Here is a 26685-nt window from a genome sequence, read left to right as displayed (position 1 = left end):
AAGTGCAGATGTAAACAGTTGTGAACTTTCGCAAAACACGTGCAATCGGAAAATAGTGCAAGCTCTGGTCAAAATAGCCGCACAAGTTGAAAGGAGCCGCTAAACAGATTTGCACATACAAAAATGATCTAAGAGGCTAAAACTCTCACATTGCTTTAATATCATTGCAAGAACCACAGCGCAGTGCATCCAAAAAGCATCCCAAATCACTCACACAAACCACAGCAATGCACGTGCAATGTAACGTACCACCATGCACAAATATGAATGATGTATGCATTGCGCTAAGGCTAGGTTCACACCTCAACGACACCCGGGACGCGCGTACCTTTTTTTTGCGACACACGACGCGTGGCTTTTTTCTCCCGCTGCGATCATATTCAATTGCATGGGCAGAATTGCGGCGGGAAATCGCGCGATCCACCCGGCGTGACTGGGGTGTCATTAGGAAATAATCGGCTGCGGTGGGTGACTCCGGATTGCCACGTGGTCAGGAGTGGCCCAGGTGTGAACCCAAGACAGGACTTGACAAATCCCAGGAGCCAGGTAGCTAATGCTCCCTAATAAATGACCACTGGCTCTTAAAGTGACACTAAGCTCAGGAGTTAAATCTTAAAAGTGCATTTAAGTACCTTCATCTGATATTAAAGTCAAAAAGATTAAGGGCTTGTTCACACCAAATGCAGACCAGATCTGCATGAGTTTCTGCACACGCAGTGCAGTGGGTTGTGTCGCGTTTTTTTGCCGCGTTTGTGATGCATTTCGGGTTGTTTTTGGTAAAAAAAAATTAATGTTTTCTTTTTTTTTTAGTTTACAATGGGCTTTCAGTGCGTTCCAAACGCGTTTGCATGCGTTTTGATGAGTTTGCATGCATTCCAGAGCAGAAATAATAGGGCATGCTGCAGTTTTTTTTACATGCTCTGGAACTGAACGCTGCGGTGTGAACTAGAGCCCAAAATACCATTGGAATACATTGGACGCAGTTTTGATCCGGTCTGTAACTGCTCCGCTCCTGGAACTCTCTTGGGGTGAACAAGCCCTTAAAGCTATTTCAAATGCTGATGAAATCACTTCCAATGGATGCTGCACCTTGATGTTTTAATGTTTTAGTTTCTAAAACATTTAAACTGCACGCTGATGCGATTTTTTTTTAATCAAAGGGGGTAAATATCCACTTTAAGATACTTAAATGCATTTTTAAGATTTAACTCCTGAATTTAGTGTCACCTGTACCTTTTGAGGTTCTCTCTAGTTGTCAACGGAGCCGACTCCTAAAGAAAATCCTGCTGGCTCCTGGATGGGACAGACTGGCTCCTTTCATAATAATTTGTCCACCCGTGTGTGGAAAAAAAGTGTAACATGCAACATCATTGGTGCATTGTGGTCCAATCAAAATGAACATGTAACATAATGCAAAATGTGCAATGAACATCAAACGCATGCGAGTTATCACGATGCATAGGTGCAGACAGACCCTTAAGCTGACCATACACTGGGTGAATCCTGCTGAATTAGCCACAATTCACGTGGCCCTGTTGCCTGCACTCCATTCGACAAAAGACGTTTTTTTAATCAACTTTTGTTGAAGGAGCCGGTCTGAAAATTCTGCAGCCAAACAGCAACTGCAGGCAGTCAGCAAGATAAGCTGGCCGTTCAGGGTGCCTCATATTAGAACAGTCAGGCACATGTGTAAAAGACTAAAAATTGGAGCTGTATTGGGCTGCTCCTTCTGTCACAACACGATATGAAATTCCCCTAATTTGGTCTATGCACGCTGTGCTATCACCCACTATAATGTAGCATACGCGTGGGAGAAGGACAATCACAGTTCCTCAGTGTCGTGTACTAGGTTTCCCATTGCAAGTAACAGTGTGAAGGCAAAAAGTGACCGTGCAAGGAGCATTAGTATCAATGATATTTAGCAAGGAGAGATGATGATAAGACATGCAAGTGAGCAGGGAAAGGGGGGCATAAAAGACTACATCTCCCACAAACCCCCAGAGGGAAAAAGCTTGATCAGGACAGGTAAGGTGTCAGAACAGAAAAGCTAACCTATAGGATGGGGTTGTTCAAATGGCTCTGCTTGATTATTTAATATAATGTTCAATCGAAGAGAATAAATAAATAGCGGCTAATTAATGATCTGATTATCTGTCAAGATTTCAGCGATTTTTATAAATCAATATAAGGACAGCTGTGACGTGGGAGATATTGTGCATTACAGAGAGCGCAGGCCTTCTGTGAGAAGTAACAAAAAAGCATTAAAATGTCATTTATTCCTGCATAGAGCCCCACACACAAAACCTACAATTAGTCAGTTCCACGGACGTCACTGAGCAGATCCTCTCCCACACAGAGATGGCAATAAGAAGACAGATTCAGGGAGAAAAAGCAAGCTGCAGGAATACATACATGTCGCAGAACTTTGGCACATCTTGTGAACCAATAATACACCAGATTCTGCTACTTACCCTTTGGTTTGGACAATTACCGGACCCATCTGCACCCCACACAGCTTTGTTAACCAATCTGTCTCCCTGTACAAAGTATATATTCGATTCTTTGTGCACCTCACTGCCCACTAGCCGCTGGCCATCACATGTTTGCCTCCAATGAGCCCTTCATGTCACCGGAATAAAAATCATCACCTGGATATTTGACCGCAGCTTGCCACCAACGCAACGGCCTCACGTACTTGTTGCTCACAGCCACCGAATTCTCCCAATTTATGATTCTAATGCAGCATTGGGGTGATGCGGGGGAACATTAGGACAAGAACTGTCCTTCCTGCTATGCACAAGCAGTTTTCGGACGTGTACACCATGTATCCCAATCAGCTGATCAGTATATGGCTAGAGATACAGATGTTGATGGACAAATTCAATTAGAATTTCGAGAGCCAGTCAGTCCCATATTTTTATTTAATTTTTAGGAGCCAGCTCCAACAACTAGAGGAAAACTCAAAAGTTAGGTGCCAGCGATACTTTTTAAAGGAGCATTGGGGACTCTATTCCTGGGATTTGCACAGCCTTGCCATGGCCAGTTGACAAGAACTTCAATCCACTAAGGAAAAATTATTTGTATTCCAGTTTTAAATATGCAATAAATTTGTGTTGCTACAATCAGAATACTGTCCGTCCCAAGAATTCTACCATATTACGTTATGACAAAAACAAATAAAAATGCACCTGAACCCAAAACCTTTAGGCATTAGATGGAGTGAAGAGGGATTGGTACACCTGTCAGGTTTTTATTGCTTTAGATTCAACATCTCTATATGTCTCGGTGAACGCAATCACTTAAGGTGAAAGAAAATCCCACATTCTGGGTTGTCACCAGAACAGGAATAGGCGAAAAATCTTCCAATGGGGACACTAGGTCTGGTGACCCTGCTGACCACCAGGGATTTTCCTCACTTTGCAAGGATTTCTTCTCCCTGTTGTGACTATGGGACAGGAAGTAAAGGTAATTCTCCCCAATGGGACACAGATGGAAAAAAAAAAAAAGCTGACTTAGGTTATAGCCTCCCTTGCCCTCTCCAAAAACGAAAAAAAGTTTCTTCAGTTTCTACTTTAATTGAAAATGATCATTGAACACAACAAAGCCATCTATTTGGTCGATCAGAATTTCTGTCAGCGCCAATTGTTTCTAACAAAACCAAGAAATTAGCAATCAGATCGCATTGTACGGAATCTGCGTTCTTAGATTCCTGAAAAGCAACCATGTTTTTTTTTTCTTAATCTGACTTAACATGCAACTATATTACAGTATATAGGACAACAGTATTGTATGGCCAGTGTGAGAGTTCAATAGGAGACGTGCACTAGTCACTCATATCTTTATAAGATCCAGACACTACAACACAATCCTCAAACCTAGAACAGTATCCTCAACCTCAAAACTGCTGCCCCTGAGAGCTGCACCAATTACCAGTATACCGACTCACGCTCTAGAGGGGTCATGATAAAAAATGTGAAGGAAGAACTGATCTTTCTCCATAGCAGCCAATCAGATTCTCCGTTTTAAGTTCCCAATGTGTGTAAGTGAATCTGATTTGCAAGGTCCAAGCAGAATCAAATCTAATCAGCATCTGCCTCATCGGTTAGAGTTCATGCAGTTCTAGTCGATGGCGCTGTGCATATTGATGTCGTTTATTTTCAGTCCAGCAGCAGTTTGACAAAAATACATTTGCAATGTAGATGCGTGAAATGCAGACATCATAAAAAGACGTGTGTATACAAACATTTACATGGATAAGGTACACACACACACGTAGAACATGAATGCATTTAAATAGGTGAATGATAAAACCGGTCCTTGGCAGCAAACGTCCCACACATGACCCGGAGGTCCACACAACAGCCTCATTCAGTCCTTTTATATCTTTGTCTGCAGAGGAAAATGAGCCCGGAGAATGGAAAATGTGTGGGTACATGTAGTTTCAGAGAGAGCAGCAAATGATACATGGCTGGAAATGTGGGAGTTTAGATTATCAGGAGACACCCTCTGTCACAGTGTATAATATATGGTTGGAAACATTGTATATGGCAGGATTTGAGGCACAGCAGGGACAGCAGGGACAGCGTGCCTGGAATTTCCAGTGCAGATGAAGAACGGTACCAGCGGCTGCCCATCATGTACCACCACACTTCTACTCATAGAACTCACAGTGCCGGCAGATGCCTTACAATAACCATTCACCAGTCAGTGTGCCATGACCTGCACCCCCTGATTGAGTGAATGGCATACCGAACGTCTTACCATATACACGTTGCTGTGCAATGATCGGTACCACCAAATTCCTGTCATACACTGGTGGCTTCACCATCAGATGTCTCATCATATCCTGCACCCCCAGATTCCCCGGGAATGCACTGGTAACTGTGCTATAACCTGCTCCCCCTAATCCCTCACATATACCAATCACTGTGTCAGCACATAGACCCATCTATTACTGTGCCTGCACATATCCCCCTGTACTTCCTGCCATACACCTGGCACTGTGCCAGCACATACCCCCTGTACTTCCTGCCATACACCTGGCACTGTGCCAGCACATACCCCCTGTACTTCCTGCCAAACACCTGACACTGCGCCAGCACATATCCACCTGTACTTCCTGCCATACACCTGACACTGTGCCAGCACATATCCCCTGTACTTCCTGCCATACACCTGGCACTGTGCCAGCACATATCCCCTGTACTTCCTGCCAAACACCTGACACTGTACCAGCACATAGCCCCTGTACTTCCTGCCATACACCTGGCACTGTGCCAGCACATATCCCCTGTACTTCCTGCCATATACCCGACACAGTGCCAGCACATACCCCCTGTACTTCCTGCCATACACCTGGCACTGTGCCAGCACATACCCCCTGTACTTCCTGCCAAACACCTGACACTGCGCCAGCACATATCCACCTGTACTTCCTGCCATACACCTGACACTGTACCAGCACATAGCCCCTGTACTTCCTGCCAAACACCTGACACTGCGCCAGCACATACCCCCTGTACTTCCTGCCAAACACCTGACACTGTGCCAGCACATACTCCCTGTACTTCCTGCCATACACCTGGCACTGCGCCAGCACATATCCACCTGTACTTCCTGCCATACACCTGACACTGTACTTCCTGCCATACACCTGACACTGCCCTAGCACATACTCCCTGTACTTCCTGCCATACACCCGACACTGTGCCAGCACATATCCCCTGTACTTCCTGCCATACACCTGACACTGCGCCAGCACATACCCCCTGTACTTCCTGCCATACACCTGACACTGTGCCATGCCCAGGACTAACTGAACTCCTGCCATACACCAATCACTGTACCAGCAGATGCCCCTCATATGCTGCACCCCACAATTTCCAGCCATACATTGGTCACTGTGCCATAATTTGCACCCCCTTCATTTTTCTAATAAGCCATTCACTGTGTCAACACATATCCACCATATTCTGAACCCTGAAATTTGTAGCCATATGGCAGTCATTGTGCCAAGCCCCGAACATCCAGAATTTCTATCACTGTGCCAGCAGAAGCCCCCGTAACCTTCACCCCCAGATTTTCAACTGGACACCAAGCACTGTACCAACACATATATCCCATATTTTTTTTTTCACTCACACTGCCAATACATATCCCCCATACACTGGTTCCTGTGCCAGCAGACACTTTCCTGGTCCCGCACCCCCAGACTTCCATGCACAGCTCCATATGCTCTCCTCAGACAGCCCAGTCCCACAGCCGGCTACCTTCCCCCTGGACTGGAAACACATTCCCCGCTCTACAATGTTTCTCTCCCCGTACATATCTCCAGTATTTCTCTCCGTGCGGTGCCCCGTTCCACTTTCTCCGCGACTTCCCCCCGTTTCCGGCACTTACCGGCGGCAGCTTCCCCGGAATCCCACTCCGTGCCTCTCTCCTGCCGATCCCAGCGCTTTCCCACAGCGACACTACTGAGCACGCCCACTCCCGCGCCACGCCCACCGCCCCTGCTCTGTCCACCCTAACCCCGCCCCCATGACCAACATGGCCGTCTCTACGCTGCCAGCCAGAACTCGTTTTGCCAACCACATCTTTTCTTTTTTTTTCCTATCAGCTTTATTAACATGTTCAGAATGTGCACATTAATATTGAACTCGTTAGTGAAAAATCACTTATCTGAGACTACGAAGAGTCTCAGACTACTAGGAGCCCTCATTTTAGGAAATGTTTAAAAGCTCACAATCAATTTTAATGCACCAAATATATGCGACATATATGGAATAGGTTTCTGATTCAAAAGATAACTCTACTACGGTATGTACATAGACATAAATAGAACATATAATTACATAAACTAATATAAATTAAGACTTTATAGACAGAGATTGCTTAAAAATTATTTTTTTTACTTATATACAGTAGCTGTATACTGGAGGGCCCATTCACACCATAGAATTGTGCTAAACGTGCGTTTGTTGCATGCACGATACAGCGTAATAGGTGCACTGGTGCTTTAGGTTGCCATTGACACTCAACAGAACCTGCTAGCTGGAATGTGTTGAGTTCATGTAACAATTATCTTAGAGTAGGGAAGGATTAAAAGTAGGGCTGTTGCTAATTAAAATTTTCGTGTTCGATTAATCGAATTTTTTTTTAATCGATTAATTTCGATTAATTATAACGCACATACAGATCCAACTACACTGGCCTATGCACATACAGCACAGCAATGAAGTAATAAAATGAACTAGGATCACACTAATCCAGCATGTTAATAATCTCACGTGCCGCTTGAGTGGGGCAGCTCAGAATAATAGTGTGATCCTAGTTCATTTTATTACTTCATTGCTGTGCTGTATGTGCATAGGCCAGTGCCTTGGCTGGCGCTCGTGCAGAAAGTTTCAAAAAAAATTTAATCGATCAAAAAGATTATTGATTAATTGAGAAATTAATCGTTAATTTGCACAGCCCTAATTAAAAGCCCTGCCACCTTAATTTTTTGCTGTCGGCGTACTGTTGGGGATATTTCCCTTCACTTCCTGTCCCAGAAATGCAACAGGTAGTTAGATGAAATCTCCCAAAGTGAGGGAAATGCCCTCTTTAGACAGTTCTGCACCTGCCTACCGCCATTTTGGAGTAGATCAACATGGCGGCACTCGAACATGCGGACACCGCCATCTTGGTGTATACCAAGATCTACTCCATAATGGCGGTGCACATGAGCAGAACGAGGCGGCCGATATAGCTTTCGCTCGTTCTGAAGTTTCAGTGTGCGGTTTCGGATTCAAAGGCTCGTTGCCTTTGAATCCGAAACAACATAAAAATGTGTTTTCTTTGTCAAAACGAATGAAAACGTTTTTCATTTTCATTTGTTTCATTTGAAAACAATTTTTTTTTGTCTAGTGTAGAGTGCTCCTTATAGGGGTTCTGTCACTTTGTCCATTTGGGGACCATCTACTGATTCTCAACTTCGTCTTGCTCTCCGCTAGCTCTGTCCTTTTTGTCAGGGCGCTTAGAAATACGGGTACTTCCTGGTGTGGGATGTCACCTTCCCCACTTCCTCTCAGAAAGCAGCAGTCCAGCTCTAAGCTCCAGGTACCACACTGTAACATGGGGTAGTGGAGATCATGAACCCTGTATAAGCTCTGACACAGGATATGATTCACAAGATCTTTATACCATTGGACATCATTTAGCCTGGAAGACTGAGGACATCTAGTGGTAGAGATGAGTACTGCAGGGGACAGCACAAGACAGAAGGAGAATATTGCAGCTTGAGTTGCTTCTTTTATTCCTCCTTTTTTTACATCTTAGTCTGGAGTAGCTGAACTCAAGGCAGATATAAAAGGCACACTTTATTACAGCTCTGTATTTATTATGCTTTCATGTACATATCCGATGTAGATGTGATTCGATATGTATTAGCACCTCCATACATGTATTTTTTAAATGCAAGCACTGTACCTGAATTCGACCTGGTATCAGCCCCTCCAGTCCCTGTACAGGATAAATGGAGTGTGAATGTAATAACCAGCACAAGGAAACAATCAGTTCATGTACTGACTAGAAGCATGCTGATTGGAAGCTTAGGCAGAGTGACAGATAGATGAAATAATCACTGTGCTGCTTCTTCTTTTACTGTGCAGTCACAGGCTGGGGCAGGTCCAGGATGACCTGGGCTCAGAGGAAGTGGGTTGAATGATATTGACCCTCAGACTAAGAGCATCTAGCAGCAGAAAAAAAAAGTATTGCCGGGGAGATCTATGTATTGATGGTTAATATTGCAAACAGTAGCTGTTTTTCTTTCATCTTTTAATAGGCTATTCAGTTTAATCTTGTTATTTTTGGCTGGAGTTCTGCTTTAAGAATTAGGGTGGGAGTTAGAGGGTTTATTTTAAAGCCCAACTGTAGCTTGGATCTAGGATGGCTTTTAATCCAGCAGGGAAGTTAAAACCTCAATCAGGTTTTTTTTCATTATGTGTGTCCCTAGCTTCCTGTTTGATCAGCAGGAAGAGAGGGAGAATCTCTCCAATAGTAATACAAAGAGTCATTATAATAGCCTTTGTTTTAGTATGGGGAAAGGTTACAATTATTATTAGGAGGACAAGAAGTAATGGGAATTCATCCCAATGGGGACATTTAAAAAAAACAATGAGAGATTTTAATCCCTTCCCCACTATACCAAAAATTAAACAAAAAGTGTAGTTACGGTTGCATTTTAAGGGTTTGGAACAGATCACAGTTTTGGTTATATTGAAAAAAAATGGGGGAAATGTTGGTGCCTTTCCCAGATTCATGCACCTGTTGGAAACAGGTATATGAATCTGGTGCAAATACTTCCATTTGTTATTCAGAGGCACACTGAGACCAGGGTGTCCATACCAGGCACTCTATCCTCAGTGCAGCTTAGTAAGTCTGAGCCTGATAAAATCACAGGCTCAGTGTTACTGAGCTTTCCGCCTGGTCACAGCACCTGTCACACAAACAGGTGGAGCGGCCAAAGACTTATACGGTTGGTGGACGAAGCCTGATAGGAATGCTGAGGTACTAGTTCCCCATCAGATTTGTTCTGCCGCTGATTGTCAGCAGGCACTGAGTGGATTCTGTAGCCAATAGCAGGCTGCCTTTTGGCTATAAATTCTGCCCACCGCTTGCTGTCAATCAGTAGCAGAGCGGACCTGATGGGGAACTAGTTCCTCAGCATCTCCATCAGGCTCCACCCACTTGTAGCATCACTAGTTTTTAAGGATGCTATTGGCTACAGTGATGCTGACAGTTCCCCTTAAATATTAGAAATTATTAAGGTAAAAAATAACTTTTGTCAATGGTCAGGTTATGCTTGTAGGTCCAGCTACCATGTCTTTCCCTAGTCCTATATAAACTGCAACTTGCTTGAAGCGCAGGAGCTTATTAGGAATTGACAGAGCATCATGGGATTTGACTTGGATGTAAGGGGTCTACAAAAGAACATAGCGGAACTGTGTGCTATGTCTCGGAAATAAATACCATTTTGTAGGACATTCATATTCCATCTGCAGCCTTGTGAACTCACTTTTGTCTATTGAACAGACGATGATTGTTGTGTGATCCGGCCAACAAAAGTTGGATCAGAGTACCATCTTATACCCCGAGGACAGGGGAGAATCGATGGTCCAGGGTTCATTTTCTTAGGCATTTGCCATAGCTCCCCTAGGAGTTGTTATACAGAGCAATCACATACCTCCAACTTCATGAGATAGAAAAGAGGGACCCATGGTAGCAAGAAGTATTAAAGGATTTGCCCCTGCGCAGACCATGAGGATTAATGGGCAAAGAATGATTGGGTTGACCCAAAATGGCTTTTTTTCCATCACTACTTTTTCTTTATTTAAAACTTTCAAAATAACACATTGAATAATTTCAGAGGTTAGATAAAAGGTTTAATGGAATACAACACTTTTGAAAGTTAAAGAGGTAAAGAGCACATTTTTCATTGAAATCCATACATCTGACTAAAAAGACAGACAACTGAGGAAGAAAGAGGGACAAAGGTATTTGGTTCCAAATGAGGGACAGTTATGAGTTCTGCAGTTCTGCAGCAGCATTTCCTTTCAACCGCTGTCATAGGGGCCTACATTGAGAGAAATAGTTCAACCATTTATGTTAAGATTGGGCAATGATTGTATGTGATATTACATTATATATGGCAATGCCATGGTGGTTCCGCCCCCCTGTGACGCGGCCGCTTGCAAGGGACGTAACCCGGAAGTCGGCAGCGGCCGGAGGATACAGCGGGGATCGCGGACAAGTCCTACTCTGTATTCCCGAGTGTGGTTCGGGGTTACCGCTTTGTTAACCCCGAGCCACACTCGGGAATACCAATGGATACGCGCGGAAAAATGCCCCAAAGAAGCTCCTGTACTTGTTTGGGCATAGGGCGTTTTTCAGCGCGTTTCCACGGGCTGAAATACACCCAGGTGGGAACCATCCCCATAGGAAAGTATGGGATTTCACTGTTTCAATCAGCGCTGAAAAACGCCCAGGTGTGAACCAGCACTTACACCCATTTCAGCACGTTCACCAGGGTTGCCACCTGTCCGGGATTCACCCGGACAGTTCGGGTTTTTAATGCTGTGTCCGGGTTTCATGGCAGCAGAAACCCGGACACAAGATGTCAGGCAGACAGGGACAACCAAAATTAAGATAGGGGCTACTGGCCCCCCACTGAAAATAGTGATATTTACATATGAACAGGTGGCACTAATTACATATGAATAAGCCGTGACTGATTCTCCCCAAAAAATATCCACGTGTCGCCAGAGTGTTCGGGTTTCGCTTGAAGAAAAGGTGGCAACCATACCGTTCACGTTGAAGTCTATGGCCGCGAACGCGCTGAAATACGCCCCAAAGAAGCTCCTGTACTTTTTCTGGTTTAGGGCGTTTTAAAGCGCGTTTGCACAGGCTGAAATACACCCAGATGGGAACCATCCCCGTAGGAAATAATGGGATTTCACTGTTTGAGCGTTTTTCAGCGCTTCAATCAGCGGTGAAAAACGCCCAGGTGTGAAGCAGCACTATTACACCCATTTCAGCACGTTCACGTTGAAGTCTATGGCCGCGAACACGCTGAAATACGCCCCAAAGAAGCTCCTGTACTTTTTCTGGTGTAGGGCGTTTTAAAGCGCGTTTCCACGGGCTGAAATACACCCAGGTGGGAACCTTCCCCATAGGAAATAATGGGATTTCACTGTATTACCTAGTTTCAGAGAGGCAAGAGGATCTTTGTATAACAGTCTGATCCAGCGAGTGAACTCCAAGGGGAACCCCATCTTGTCTAGGACAGCCCACAGGTAGGACCATTCCACTGTCTCAAAGGCTTTCTCTATGTCAAGAGACACCACCACCCGAGTCCCGGTGTTGACATGGGATGCATGTATGTTGGTGAATAATCTGCGTAAATTAATATCGGTGGATCTGCGGGGCATGAAGCCAGTTTGGTCCGAGTCTATCAGACTATCTGTCAGTTTGTTAAGTCGTACACTAAGAATCTTAGTCAATATCTTAAGGTCACAGTTAAGTAACGCAATTGGGCGATAGGAGGCACAATCCGTCGGGTCTCTAGGTGGCTTATGAATCAGGATGACATGGGCTCCAGTCATCGAGGGCGGCAGGTGGTTGGTCTCTAAGCTAGTATTCTACATCTCGCACAGACACGGAACCAATAAGTCCGCGTGCGTCTTGTAGAATTCCAGAGGGATCCCATCTGGCCCAGGTGATTTCCCGTTTGGGAAAGAACGAATAGCATTCGATACCTCTAGTTCTGTTATTGGCTGTAACAAAGATCCACGTTGACCATCCGACAACCATCCCAGGGCTATACTGTCTAGCAGGGGCCGCAAGTCCGGGGATTGGGCATCTGTCGGCAGGGAAGACGTACAGGGTCATATAGTATTTGCGAAACACCTCCAGCACCTCCTCAGGGGATGCCACAAGGGTGTCAGGGTCAGAGCGTATCTCGGCAACTACAGTTTGGGGTCGAGCCGCCTGGGACAGCATAGCCAACAGACGCCCATTTTTATCCCCATACTCAAAGAATTCTTGTTTACGTTTATATAGGTCGGTTTTCGTGAGATCCGCGAGATGCAACTTAAGTGCGCGTCTGGCTGCCATGAGAGCATCAAAATTGTCAGGAGTGGGGGAGGACCCATGCTCAGAAAGACACTTGGCTTCCGCAGCCTGGAGCTCGATGGTGCGGGCGGTTTCCTCTGCTCTAATAGCCTTCTGTAGGGATATGTATTCCCCCCTCACATAGGCCTTAAATGCATCCCATATCATAGAGGGCCCAGCAGTGGAGGCATTATGTTCCCAGTATATCTCAACCGATGGTGGGATTGCCTCCTGAGCCATCGGGTGGGATATCCAATGTGGAGCCAGACGCCAAAGGGGCCTGTTCCTTCTATAAGCCACGGAAAGGTTGCTTGAGACATCTGAAGGATGCTAGCCGACACGCCATATGTCAACAACAAGAAAAAATAAAAACAAGAAAAATGAGAAAAAAACGCTCAGGCCGCATCCAGCCCTCGTTCACGTTGAAGTCTATGGCCGCGAACGCGCTGAAATACGCCCCAAAGAAGTTCCTGTACTTTTTCTGGTGTAGGGCGTTTTAAAGCGCGTTCCTACGCGCTGTAATACGCCCAGGTGGGAACCATGCCCATAGGAAATAATGGGATTTCGGTGTTTGAGCGTTTTACAAAGCGTAGGAACGCGCTGTAAACCGCCCAGGTGTGAACCAGGCCTTAAAGAAAGGGTGCTGGCTAGGGGAATTAGCTCCTGCTGGGAAATAGGTACAGACGTTGTTTAGGAGTCAGAAGGACTCCCCCAGAATTCACGGTGGAGTGAGGTAGTGTATGTGCTGGGGGCACACGAAGACAGCCAGGGAGGCTGGGAGAACTGGTGAGGCTGGGAGAGCAGAGAGCCTGAGGGGCTGCCAGGATATGTACGGGACAGCACTACAGAGAGGACCAGGTGGGTTAGAATTACTAATGTTAAAAGTGGAAGCCAGGAGGCTTAATTTGTGTTGTTTTGCAAGCAGTGCATGGATGCTGTACTGAACAACCCCTGCGAGGGTATCCGATGTGGATGTGTGAACCTTCGTTTAAATAAAAGTGAGCTACCAAACCCTTAAAGGAGAACTATGGGGTAAGTGTTTTTCCCCATAGTTCTCCTAAGGGTAACGGGAGCACACAAACTAGCATCCTCCCGTGACCCACAGCTCAGTATACCGCGAGCTGCAGCTCTGAGACGCCACTACTGAGACCACTACTACTGAGACGCCACAGCCGGGATGGATCCCGACATTACTGTCGAGATCCACCCAGCTGCATGAGTGACAGCTGGCTCCGACTATCTAGAGGCAGAGCCAGCTGTACCCGCCCCCTCTTCCGTCCGTTCCGCTAGGGGCTGGGGTTCCTCCTTAAAATTGATACCAGACCTAAAACCTCACGCTTTTTTATTTTTTTGCTCTTCTGCAAACTGTAAAAAAAACAAAAAACAAACGTTTTTCTCAAATGTCACTTTGCTGCAACGAACGAACGAAACAACGATTCGTACAGACTATCACTAACGAATTCCGGAATCGGATACATCCGAATCTCCGAATTTCCGAAATTTCGTCCGAATTTTGATTCGGAACGAAACGCATCGCACATGTCTAGAAGATACTGCGGGTGGACTGTGTCCTTAAACCGCTCAACAAATTTGCTAATATCCCCAAACATCACACTAAGACCCCGTTCACATTGAGCTATTTATCGCGCATCTTCTCCAATCCATTTCAATGGAGCTGTTCACATCTCGTCGCTCAATATCGCTTGTAGCTCGTCGCTGGTAGCTTGTCGCTCCTACATGACCCTTTTTTTGAGCGATTTCGAGCTATATTGCTCCTGATTGCATACAGCCCAATAGGAAAAAGTCGCGCGATGTCGCGCGACAAAACGCTCAATATCTCTCGTCACGCAATATCGCTCGAAATCGCGCAATTTTCATGTCGCTCAGTGTGAATGGGGCCTTAGCCTCTCCCGTCCCCAGCCAAATCTGTTCAAAAGCAAGGAATCATTCGAAGGGTTATATGAAGACAAGCAGACACCTAAGAACTTGCTATTCCTTCTCCATGGGCACAAACACTCACATTCCCCAGCGTACAACTGTCTGTCCATTGAATGAGTAGCTATTTGTCTATGGGTACTTTAGGGCTCACTCTCATGCATCCATGCATTTTGCAGCAAAATTAATGAACGGGTGAAAATCTATTGGTTTCTACCCTTTTCCACTATCACCCTGCATTTCTGGGCATAAGAAAAATTCCCTTTTGCAGCACTACCCTGCATTATCTCATTCAAATCTATTGAATGTCATCCTTCAAAGCCACACTGCAGCACTTGTCAAATTGCTCTTCTGTAAATGTTGTGGTGTGAACAAACCCTTTGTCATCTGTTTACAAACAATCCAAAACTGGAAAGAATGCATTACTGTAGAGTGACAGCTATCATCTGCTGAGAGGGTTCCACATAAAAAAAGAACATTCAGACAGAGGATCAAAAGACAGACACAGACCCCCTGCATAGCCGGAGTGATAGCACAGACAGCTGATCAATGGACGTCTTCAGGATACAGAGAAAGACACCACCTGCCATGTGAGACGACAGAGGACTAAACACAGTGACGGCTGTACACAAGATTCTCTCTCCCTGGGATTAAATCTAAATACCCCAGATTGATGGGTGGATCATATTAAGGCAGCTAATGGGATGGATCACAACAAGAGCCAGGCTTGTTAGCACTTATTACACTTTAATGTAATATGTATACAAATATTTTTTCATAGAAGGAACATTTTATTAGAAATATGATTTTTCTTTTTTAAATTGACAATTTTTATTGGTTTTTTTTTGAAAAAAAAAAAAGGAACAAGACATATATCTTTGTATCCAAACAGAGAGCCAATCCATCAATGGATCTGGGGACAGTGAAAATTAACAAACACGACTTTGCATCAATTCCGTCTTACATCTTTGCTATTTCTTGAAGTTAAGTAAAGCTAATAGACTAAACAAGTAGTACTGCATCTGTATTTAGAAATATGATTTAAAAATGAACTCTGGCTAAACATATAATCTATTACGGTTTCTAAGAAGAATTGTTTGGATCTCTTAATATATCCTAATTACAATTTTGTCCCAGTTTCTAAAGCTGGCAGAGCAGCATAAGGTAAAATGAACTTTTCCTGGTTTATTGTTGAAATTATAACTAAATCATATTAGAGTTATTTTAGGAGTTTAGATGTAAATGGTACTTAAAGTGGACCTTAACTCCCCTTGACTAAAAATCACATCAGCATACAGATCTGCATGCTGATATGAAATCATCCTACATTAAAGGAGAACTATGGGGTTAAGGCTTTTCCCCATAGTTCTCCTTAGGGTAACGGGAGGACACAAACTAGCGTCCTCCCGTCACCCTAGGCTCAGTTTACTGCGAGCTACAGCTTACAGTATACAGCTTGCAGGGACCCTGCGCGGCCACGTCTTTCTGCCTTGAGGAAGGGACCCTGCGTGGCCCCGAAACGTCGGCTTTTTGGATCACTGTGACGTCTTTGTCCAATAAAAAGGACATTTGCAACTTTACTATTGAGTGCTGGTGATCTGCTTCTTTGTTCTGTGTTTACTCGGCGCCATCCGTGGTCATCACTGCGAGCACCATTTTTATTTATTGGCCGGGACTGCTGCGAGGTGTGCGGAGGGCTCCTCCATCGACCTACATATATAATGGTTTGACATAAGGCTTGGATACACCAGTAGAAAAGCAAGCAAACGCACATCCTGGTCAATAACATACCAGAAATCAATCTCGGCTCAAGAGTAGGAAGCAAAGGAAAACTGGAGTGGGGAAAAGGTGAAATCACGCCAATTGTGAGGTCTCTCTGAGAAAACCCATTTGAATTAACCTGAATTGTGCCAAATACAATGTGTAGAATGTTACTAATGCAGTATACTGGTGTGATCAACCCCAATTAAAATGCAATACATTCTCTGAAGCCCATGCACATTCATTGTGTTTGAAAATGCATCCAAAGACGTAAAAATGCTCCCAATATGAACATGTTCTAATTAACCATCTTTACTGAGAATGTACTCAGAAGTGGAAGAAATACAACTGCTCTGGCTCCAGTGTTACTCAACAGTATTTATGGTTAAAATAGATACAGCATATGAATGATTCTTTTTATGGTGAAGCTGTGGTTGACAATTGTTGTTGTGCAGCCACAGTGGTTGCATAGAATATGACAATCCACAGCCATGGTTAATATTCACATTAATGTTAGATGAGAATTTCTATAGTTTATTTTCTTTAAAGGAGATCTATGGGGTTAGGGCTTTTCCCCATAGTTCTCCTTAGGGTAATGGGAGGACACAAACTAGCGTCCTTTCGTCACCCTAAGCTCAGTATACCGCAAGCTACAGCTCGCGGTATACTGAGACACCGCAGCTGAAACTGATCCCGACAATTATGTCTGGATCCGCCCATCTGCGTGAGTGACAGCTGGCTCTGCCTATCTAGAGGCAGAACCAGCTGTACCCGCCCACTCCCCCATCCATTCCGCCAGTCAGCGCTGGAGGATCGGAGCAGGGAGGGGGGAATCCAGCCCCTCCCCTGTCACGGCAGAGAGTCGTGACAGGATCGAGAAGTGAGTGAACGCCGGTATGTGTTCGCTCACCTCCCGATCTACTGAGCCGACCTGTGACAGTCTCATTGTCACAGGTCGGCTAGAACTATGAGGTGGGTGAAAAGCACTCACCTCATAGTTCTCCTTTAAGCCATTTTCTCATTCATATTGTATGGTTAATTAATGTGCTGCCATCTGGTGGTCATTTTAGTGATTGCACTTGGTTATTGTTCATGTTTTCTGTGTTCCCATCTATGATGTATTTTCCCTACTTGCTCAGTGTGGAGTGTCATGGCTGCTTCTAACAGGACCATATGTTAATCTGCATTAAATGCTTGGAAACATTATTATCTTTGACCGCCTTAAATACCGCCAATTCATCTACTGTATCCTGTTGTCTGCTGCAACCTGCTTAACCTTAACCTGCTGCACGGAATAAAGTACTTCTGGATGGAAAGGGTATTTGGTGAGTTCAGCTATCTGATAAGGATTGTCCGCAGTGATTATATCTGCTTATACATGCCAGGCATAGAGGTCTCAACAAGGGGTAAATCGAATACAACAATCGGAGTCAGAATAGTTGCCATGACACTGCAGGTATCACAGCCTAAAGTTCTGCATTACCCTGAAAATTCTGTATTAGGGAAACCAGATCTCTTTTGGTCACAGTGTAGTCCACACTTCCTGATCCAAGCAAATCCCTGTGGGCTATAGAATGATGGGTGTCCTCACTGAACAACAGAGAGGTGAGGAAAGGGTGGGGATGGACTATGTTGCAACCATTAGAGAAAGAGTTGGTATTCACCCCGAATTTTAATGCTCAAATAAAGTCTCATACCTTTTGTTTTTCCTTCAGCCATGTAACACAGGGCTGGACAAATTCCAGGAGCCAAGTAGCCAATGCTCCTTACAATTTATAGATGGTGCCTTACGTTTTGAGGTTCTCCAGCTGTTGTCATGGGATCTAGCTCCTAAGACAAAATCCTGTTGGCTTCTGGATTGGACAGAATGGCTCCTGAATTTCATATTAATTTGTCCATCCCTGCAGTAACATTGCAAGCTATAAATACATTTTTTTCACCCATGCAAAATTCCTCCTTATATTGCTATCCTGGATATTCTTTTTTATGTGTTACTTAACATTTTTGGGGGGGGACTTTAATTTTTTTTCCTTTTTTTTTTTCACTAAACTTTATTGCTATCACATACGGGTGCTAATAAACCCCCCTATGTGATAGCAAAATATGTGACAGGTCCTCTTTATGGAGACATCAGGGGTCTCCAAGACCCCTAATGTCACCTAGGACCCCCCAAAAGAAGCTGATGAAGCAGAGATCTGCTCCATCAGCTTCTTTCCAGCTTCTGAAGCTGGAGAGTGACACAAGAATGCGGAAGTGATGTATTATACAACACTTCCGCATTCTTTCAGAGGAGAGGGGACCGGAGGGAGCTCGTGTACCGAGCTCTCTCTGATCCCCTGTGTCACAGGCGACATGCTGATCCCGGGCTCGCACCGGGCACAGCGGAGCCCGGGATCAGCGGGACAATGGCGGGGGGGACAGCAGAGGGAGGGGGGGGCGCACCGATCGTCGCTAAATACAAGCGATCCGCCGGCTTTACAGCCGGCGGATCGCATGTATATTAACGGGCATCGCTGCCCGTTTTTAAATTGCGGCCATTTCCCGCTCGCGCGCGCCCGGCGGCGCGCGCAAGGGGGCGTGTCTGAGCGGACGTCTAGAGACGCCCGCTCAGATCTAGAGAGCTCCTGGCCGGCCGTTTTTTTACTATGGCCGGCCCGGAGGCAGTTAATCAGAGCTATACATCAGACCTTATAGATCAGCAATGACATCACAAAACAACATTTTGTGCCAAATAAAGAACCTTTCAGAAGTTTTGCAGCACAAAGATGTGACTTCTGGAATCTAGCGACTTGTAGCTGGTCATATCTTGAGCTCAGTATACGCTCACTGATATGCCATGAACCCAAACATGTACTGACATCACCATCTGCAAATCACAAGTGGAGCAAAGAGCCATCTAGCTGTTGACACTGTCATGGCAACCATTTCCTGCTAACTCCTGTTCAAGTAACGTGAACCGACAGGTCGCTGCCAAAAGCCTTCATGTTCTTCCATCCAATTATGCATAGTCTCCATGACAACAGTGAAGCAACTAGTGCCTTTGATTGGCAGATGGTAGATTAATTGCTTTTTTCTTTAAACAAACTTTATTTCTAGATGTCCACAGTAACCCTACAAGTGATAAAAAGTGCAGTGCATTAGTTTTCATTATTGTTGTGGAGATGAAATTCAATGCCCTGTTTAGGAAGGATATACCCGAGAATGCGGCACACAGCTCCAAGTCCCACTGCTTTATTTTATATACAAAAACAACTCACATTGTATAACTAACGCGTTTCAGGCACTCAGGGCCTTAATCATAGCTAGTTAAGTCTTCCCCAGGTGAACTTTACCCATATTTTCTGTGAGGTGGCTACTAGAAATGTAGTGATTGCCAGAGCTGTAGTCAGTATGGCTGGATGATAGTTGGCATTTATCTGGTTAATTCCAGGTGTTCTGGCATTGATTGTACCTGCCTGGATGGAGTGCAACTCTACTGTAGTGTGGGACAGTCAATGAGGGACACTGTGAGTGTGTAAGCAGTTTAGCAGCCAATCACTGGGGTTCTCTCAACCAGTGTTGCATGCTAGACAAGTGTTTATATACTGGAATGATTTGCCACATACTCAGTTCAGGACCAGCCATGGATAAGTCCAGGTTGGGATATTGTCCAGCCTGCCCCCCGGGCTAGGCCTGAGGCCTGGGGGTGGGGATGCTGAAGTGCGGGAAGTGTTCCACTAGGCCTCAAGTATGGAGGAGGCCTGTGCTGTTGTCAGAGGAAGAGAACCAGGGAAGCTGATGGCTACTGGAGGTGCCCGGAACATAGTGGACCTCAGGAGCAAGTCTGGTGTTTTTCCTGCTGAGGATCTGTGCTCATCACTGGTCATCTGCTGTTCAATTCTCTATTCAACTGCACGACAAATGGATATACATGGAATTGCTAAAAAGGGACAGGTGACTCTGGAGTCTATGTCTGTACTACCCTGGATGTCTATACCCTCTCTCCCCAGTGTAGAGATGTTAAAAAAAAGTTGTTCATCATTATACTTCTGGAGTGGATATCAGCTTTGTGGGCACTAGAAGAGGGCGGTTAATGCTAATGTGCAGCTGAAGACCAAAACCCATAGACAGACTAGTGATGACCCGGGTCTTTCTGGCGGCTCCTTCAGGGGTGAGCACTAAACTTCAAAATAACAACAGACGCACCTTTAAAAATGTTTAGTATTGACAATCTACATACACACACGTCTAAGTATTTGCTGGATTTTCATTAATTTTTTGCATACCTTATTTTTATTTTCTTCCCCAGTCTTCTGACAGCGGCCATTTTAACTAAGGGCAGGTTACTAGATCTCCCTTTACTTCCTGGAACTCTGGCACATGTGACTATGCACATCATCTCAGGGGAGGAGAATGCCTTTCCCCGAGATCTCATGAAATTACAGATGAGATTTCCCAGCAATGTTCTGCTGATGTAATCTTCCCAGGATGCAATGCTTGGGCACAATTACATTATTTGTGCAAAAGTAGACCAGGAAGTGGAAAAAAAGAAATTGTAAGTAAAATAAAAATATGTTTGTTTAACTAATGAATGTAAAATGATTTCACATCAGCATGCAGAGCTGTATGCTGATGTGATTTTTAGTCAAAGGAGCTAAAGGACCACTTTAAATATCCTTCCTCCCAAAAAAAGGGTATTAAATATCTCAGACACATGCGGGCAACTTTAAAGTGATATTGAAATCATTATACTTAAGCTATTTCAAATGCTGATGAAATCACTTGCAATGGATGCTGCTTCTGATGTTTAAAAGTTTTAGTTTCCTGCAGATTCAGCTGGTCCCCTGAGCACTGGCCCTGATATCCTGTTTTAGGGTGGTTCCTTTCCCCTGCAGGATCCTACAGAGCCTTCCTTGCATGTGTTAGTAAACTGTGTGTGTCTCCACTAACCCACAGGCACAAGGCAAGTCATTCCCTGATCCCTGCTACTTCTTCCTTCTCCAAGCTAGAAGACGGACAGCTACTGGAGAGTACTCTGTCCCTTGCGATCTTGTACTGGCCAGGAAGTTCAGGGAAGCCGAGCAGAGAGAATTGGAGCCAGCTGATGGAAAGATGACGAGTGGGGCCTGGGCAAAAGTGTAAATAAATACTTTTCAGAGAAATGTATATTTGTTTGATCTGGATTCTGGTAATTCCCTGTCAGCTGATAAAACAGGTACATTTGTTCTGATAATATCCTCAATTGAGATACTGTATATTCAGCCAAGGCAAAGGGGAACCTTGCTGAGCCTGGAAATCCTTTTGTGGGTGGAGGTTGAGCAGGTACACTTTACTGATTTTTACTGTTGAGGAAGGGTTAGCAATGAAAGCTTGGATAGCAATATGTAAATTTGCCTTTTGTTAGAAATACGAGTCAGTTTTAGTTGATATTATAATACTGATTTTCTGGGAAAATTTAGTTCTGAATGTTGACACTGACCCATTACCTGTAATTATCTTCCTTCCTTCTTTGCAGAGATGTCAACCTGAGAGAACAGTTTCTAGGGTGATAAGGGAGCAATGCATTGAGTACGCGGGAGTGAAATAAGAGCAGCCAAAATTAGCATTGTTTTATAAGTAGCTTGGCTAAACCATAAAGCAGAGGTCGCCAACCTTTCGGACCTCATGGACCACTAAATTCATCATTTTAAATCCCGCGGACCACTAATATGATTTTTTTAAAATATATATATATATATACACACACACATAAAAGAATATATTTATATATACACATACAGTATATATACACTTACATACATAGGTGCGGATGTGCCTGCAGGAGTGGCAGTGCTGGTGGAGGGAGCGGTGCCGCCCACCCCGGCAGTAATAATATGCCTCCTCTTCCCCCACACTGAGCCACTATTACCTTGCCTCTCCCCACTTTTTCTATGTCCCGCAGCCTGCTCAGTCCGGGTTTCTATGTCCCGCCTCCTGCAGAGCCCGCACTGTACTGAGAGCCGTTTATTCCTTGTGACAGCCGCTGCTTGAGTCAGTGAGAGGCAGCACCGGAGCCTCCGTGCCGCTTCAATGACGGCCCAGCCTGCACAGCATTAGTGGGGCCCGGGGACCACCAACATTTTCTCACGGACCACTGGTTGGCGACCGCTGCCATAAAGGACGTGATACTAAATAATAAATATCATTATAAAGATATATTCATAGAGAAATATACAAATAATGCAGTCCACACAAAGGGTTAACATATATATTTGTCTGTGTAATAATTACAATAATATTGTTACAAATACTTACTGTATGTTATTGTTAATGTATAATAATCATAAGCAAATATTGCTAGAATCATTAGCCACACCCTCAAAGCAGCCAGCCTCCAGTCTGATCACTACTGCATCTTTTGTCTCAGACTACAGTCTGCCAGCCTTTGACAAGGGGCATTTTCCTTAAAGCAACCCTGTCATCTGGACTTAAAAATCCCCCAAAATATCCATTTAAAGGGCAAGTTCTCATTCCCAAGTAATTTGAGACATTTTGAATTTCAATCACAAATTACGAGTACTCATTGGTCAGCGTGGTCAGATGACCGCTTCTTGTTAAGAAGCGCTTCTCATTGGTCAGCAAAATCATGTAACCATGCTGACCAGTGAGTGCTCGCAATTTGCAAGCGAAATTCAAAATCCATAGCGCAGGGCTGCGCTGGATGGCAGCATGGGGTACGGATAGTACACCCATAGCAGCGGAAGGGAAGGACCAATAAGTACAGCAGGGGGGCGGGGCTGATTTGAGCTGGTTATTCCACTTTCCCAAATTACTTGGGAAAGTGAACTTACCCTTTAATATTTTAAGAAGCTCTGTGAATGGAAAAACTACAAGTGAAATCATTAACCCACGGCAGAGGGATTTGTATTTCTCAATGGAACACAAGTGCGGTGACATCATCACAATTGCAGCCCATTCAGTCTTCCTCCCATCCATGTTTCTGAATGTCCGTACTGAGGTATGGAGATGGACGGAAGGAAGAGCCTTCAGGAGCCAGAGCATTGCACCTGCCATCCACTGATCACAGTTGCAATGCTTTACTGGCTTCATGCAAAACAAAATAATAAATGCACCTTTTTTTCTTTTATGAATATGTGTGTATTTACTGTATTATTATTTTTTTAATTAAAGGTGGTATTTCCCTTTAACAGTTTCAGAAAAGCACAAGCTTGTATAATATATAATAGGGTCCTTGTACGATGGGATATCATTTCTCTTTGGAAAGGTAGTTGTGGCGGCATTGTGACAGGTCCCAAAGCTCATGAATTAAACACATCAGGTTCCATTTTCTCTCTTTGTCTCCCTCCGGTAACACAAGAATCAGGAAGAGATCAGGTCACTACAGGGAGAGAGGCTCTGTGTGGAATTTAAGTTTCTACAGACTGGAATCATCGGGTCGGTGTTTCTTTTCCGGGAAACTTTATAGTTGCCCTTATGAAACTCAGAATAACAGAACAGCACAACTGAAAGGTTCAGCCCAGTTAACATGAAAATTCGGCATGTAAATTCACCGCTTACTTAACAAATGGCTCTAGTTTATATCCTGGCTCACCATATCTTCTTCACCTGGCTGTCCTTCTAGCTAGATTCCAGTATCTATTTTCTGAGCACATTTGAAAGTGAGCCTATAGAAATTCAGACTCGGCGTCCCCTGTTTGCAGGCCCCGTCCCTTACATTATGACCTCCCTCACACCTTTTTGGCTTTAGTCCTCCTTTGGGTCACAAGATGACATATAGCAGGCTACTGCCTGCTATGTGCTGACAGTGCAGAGCAATGCTGCAACTGGGAAGGATCCCGACAAAATTGTCAGGATCCACCCCGCTGCCTGATTGACAGCTGGCTCTGCCTCTCTAGAGCCAGAGCCAGCTGTGCCCGCCCCTTCCCCTGTCTGTCCCTCCAATGAGCACTGGAGGAACAGAAAGGGGAGAATTCCTGTGGGAAGCTGTCACTGACATTCGCTCAGTTCTTGATCCTTAGACACACCTGCAGTGGAGGCACGTGGTTCTAAGTATTAGTAACAGTAGATTTTACTCTCCCAATACTTCTTTTAACATGAGAAGTCACACTGCTCAGAATCATGTGGCAAGGCTGCAGTCTTATTAAAGGGTATCTTTGGTCAAAAACTAAAATGAATCTGTATTTCTATATTGAATTTCCGTAAGTTCTATCCCACTCCTAATAACCATATCCATCTAGAACAGGGATAAGCAACATCGGCACTCCAGCTGTTGTCGAACTACCCAGGAGGTGTTGCAAGGCTCTGACAGCCACAGGAATGACCCCTAGAGGCAAATGCTTGATATAATTTGTAGTTTCAGCACAGCTGGGATGCCAAGGTTGCTCTGATCTAGAATTTTGTAAACTTACTTATTGAAGATGTACTTCCTTAATGCACTGACAAAATTTCACTCAGACATGTGAATATGCACCGATTTGTGTCACAACTCAATGCCTGAACAATGTAACATTACCATTGCTTGCTGGAAGCAAAGCATGATGGGATATGTAGTCTTAAGAAATCGAGATTGCATCACATCAAGCGATGGGCAGATAGAAGGCACTACTTCTAAGCATAAAAGCGTTTTTTGATTGCATTATGAAAAATGTGCTGCAGACTTGAGTTGTAGGAAGAGCGCGCTGTGCCTTTCTATATATGTGGTTAGGGAAGGGGAATACTATAAAATGATACTGTTTAACCAGTTGCAGATATTAGACATGTTACACACACCTAAAAAAACAAACATACCCAAATACCTTGGTCCTGTGTAGTACGCTCAGCCCCTCCTACTCCCCCGCATCTCTCCAGCAGCTTTTACCGGAAATACCCGGCTGTCAGAAAGATCTGCTCCGATAGTAAGAAGAAAAAAAAAAAACATAGCGCAAGCTTCGGCGCTAGGCTTCGGGGCATTTTGACAAGTACAAGTACTTGTCAAAATGCCCTGTATCGGGGCCGATTCCGATGCTAGCATCGGTATTGGGACATCCCTAATTTAATCCCTTAGTAACCTTTGTTAACCCTAGTCAGCCCTAATTAACTCCTTTTTCACCTTCTCCCCTTAGCTATTATTTTGCAGATAACTTTTTTCTCTATTTTTTTTGTTACATATAGTTACACAGTCAGGTTGAAAAAAAGACACAAATACATCAAGTTCAACCAATAGAAAAAAATAAAAAAATAAATTGAATACCTCCATATACAGGACTCTATACACAGTTGATCTAGAGCAGGGGTGGGCAAATCTGGTCCTGCAGCTGTTGTAAAACTACAAGTCCCATGAGGAATTGCAAGACTGACAGTTACAGGCATGACTTCCGGAGAAAGAGTCATGATGAGATTTGTAATTAAAGCACATCTGGAGGGTCAGAGTTACCCACTCCTGATCTAGAAGAAGTGAAAGCACCTTATAAAGCATGTCAAATTTGCTCCAACAGAGGTCAGAGGTGGGTCTATATACTGTATATATAGATATCTATATACTGTATATATAGATATCTATATACTGTATATATAGCAGGGCTGTTCAATGTTTCAGTTTTATTCCCATGAATTGCTGTTGTGCTGTTCCCATCCTGTTTACCAAAGGAGAGGAGCTTTGCAGTCAGCTTAACCTAAACTGGTTCTCAAGCAGGTGGATTAAAGTGGAAGTAAACTGCTAATATACAAATATAAAAATTGGTCGACATCAGCTGTTTGCCATAATGTGCCAGTATGCGCATGCTACAGGTTACACGGGAGTAAAATATGTTGATACCTTCAGCTTTAAGATGTTTCTGCTGAACTTAAAGCCGGGTACACACGGTTCTGTTTTTTTTGTTCAACCTGCAAGCTGAATGAAAAAAATAGAACAGATTCTTGCATCAACGCTTATGAGCGAATCCCCTGCTGTTTCCATTGTATTCTGAGAGGGGCGGGTGGCTAGATTGGCTGCTAGCTCTGTTCAGCCATTCATGTTCTGACCTGCTCCTTAAAGGAGAACCATGAGGTGAGTGCTTTTCACTCACCTCATAGTTCTAGCCGACCTGTCACAATGAGACTGTCACAGGTCGGCTCAGTAGAACGGGAGGTGAGCGAACACATACCGGCGTTCGCTCACCTCTCGATCCTGTCACGGCTCTCTGACGGATTCCCCCCTCCCCGCTCCGATCCACCAGCGCTGACTGGCGGAACGGACGGGGGAGGGGGCAGGTACAGCTGGCTCTGCCTTTAGATAGGCAGAGCCAGCTGTCAGTCACGCAGCTGGGCGGATCCCGGCACAACTGTCGGGATCCGCTTCAGCTGCGGCGTCTCAGTATACGGCGAGCTGTAGCTCGCGGTATAATG

General features: G+C 44.5%; 1 protein-coding gene across 1 annotated transcript in view; it reads right to left on the bottom strand.

The window, feature by feature from the left end:
• SIPA1L3 (signal induced proliferation associated 1 like 3) overlaps positions 1–6494 on the bottom strand; it is a 157521-nt gene extending 151027 nt beyond the window's left edge. The window contains exon 1 of the mRNA XM_018565070.1: positions 6400–6494. The gene's annotated coding sequence lies outside the window, so the exon portion shown is untranslated. The remainder of the gene's footprint in view (positions 1–6399) is intronic.
• Between the last annotated feature and the right edge of the window lie 20191 nt (positions 6495–26685).

This window comes from Nanorana parkeri, unplaced genomic scaffold (genome assembly GCF_000935625.1).
Source record: "Nanorana parkeri isolate BGI_ZX_2015 unplaced genomic scaffold, ASM93562v1 scaffold810, whole genome shotgun sequence".
NCBI lineage: Eukaryota > Metazoa > Chordata > Amphibia > Anura > Dicroglossidae > Nanorana > Nanorana parkeri.
Note: the sequence above shows the minus strand (reverse complement) of the source record. Positions and strands in the feature narration are given on the sequence as shown.